Here is a 1,494-nt window from a genome sequence, read left to right on the forward strand (position 1 = left end):
CTGCTTCTCAGAGATCCTGTGGCTCTGAGTCAGAACTGACTTGATGGCACTAGACAATAACAATAATAAAACACAAACTTCACAAATTGCAGAAAATTTATGATTTTAAAAATTAACTAACTGCCTGGTGTACATACTTCTTTCTTTCTATATTTTTTGATATCATAGATGGGTTATACTGGTGGTGCCATAGGATAAGCACTGGACTGCTAATCATTAGGTCAGTGGTTTGAGCCTACCAGCCACTCAGTGGGAGAAAGATGAGGCTTTCTACTCTTGTGAAGATTTACAGCCGTGGAAACCCTATACAAGGTTGCTATGTCTTGGAGCCAACTTGACTTCACCTAATAACATACTCTTTATTGCTTCTTCATATGACAATTAGTCCTACTGTGGTACTGTAGGATAACCACTTGTCTGCAAACTGCAAGGCCAGTGGTTCAAACCCATTAACCACACCTCAGAAACTCTATACAAGGTTGATATGAATCAGAACTGACTGAATGACACTTAAACAACAACAACAACAAAGAAAGAATGGAAAGACAACTCATTTTTTCTAGCACTCTTCTACAATTCTTGTTGTTGTTGTTAGGTGCCATCAAGTCAGTACCAATGCATAATGACCCTATGCACAACAGAATGAAACACTGCCCAGTCCTGTGTCAACCTCACAATCGTTGCCATGCTTGAGCCCACTGATGCTGCCACTTTACCAATCCATCTCACTGGGGGTCTTCCTCTTTTTCTCTGACCCTCTACCCTATCAAACATGATATCCTTCTTCAGTGACTGGTTCCTCCTGACAATATGTCCGAAGTATGAGAAACAAAGCCTGGCCATCTTGGCCTCCAAGGAGCACTCTGGCTGCACTTCTTCCAACACAGATCTGTTTGTTCTTTTGACAGTCCATGGCACTTTCAATATTCTCTTCCAATACCATAACTCAAATGCATCAATTCTTCTATGGTCTTCCTTATTCACTGTCTAACTTTTGCATGCATATGAGATTATTGAAAACACCCTGGCTTGGGTCAGGTGCACCTTAGTCCTCAAACTGACACGTTTGCTCTTCAACATTTTTTTTTTCCCTTAAATGTTTTATTGTGAATTATGTGATAGTTTACATGAGAGAACATTAGTTTTACATTCATTTTATCGTATATTGTCTCATTGCCATGGTTCCAATCCCCTCCATGCATTCCTTCCCCCGTGTCCCCTAGGTCTTCAGCACACAGTTGCTCTCTGGATCTAAAGTTTCTCTGGATCTAAAGTCTTCTCCAGTTGCTCCATCATTCCACATCATCATCTCTGCCTCCATTTCAGGCATCACTGCTTCTCTGGGTAGGGTTCTGCTATCTGCTCTTCTCCCTTAATGGTCCTAGGGACCTTCACTCCTAGACTGAAAAGTTAATCACTCCCCTCCTTGCTAGAAAACATCTACCTTTTCATTTCCAACCCTCACAATCAGTCCTGATAACAATTATTCACTAT

Source organism: Chrysochloris asiatica, unplaced genomic scaffold (assembly GCF_000296735.1).
Source record: "Chrysochloris asiatica unplaced genomic scaffold, ChrAsi1.0 scaffold00085, whole genome shotgun sequence".
Taxonomy (NCBI): domain Eukaryota; kingdom Metazoa; phylum Chordata; class Mammalia; order Afrosoricida; family Chrysochloridae; genus Chrysochloris; species Chrysochloris asiatica.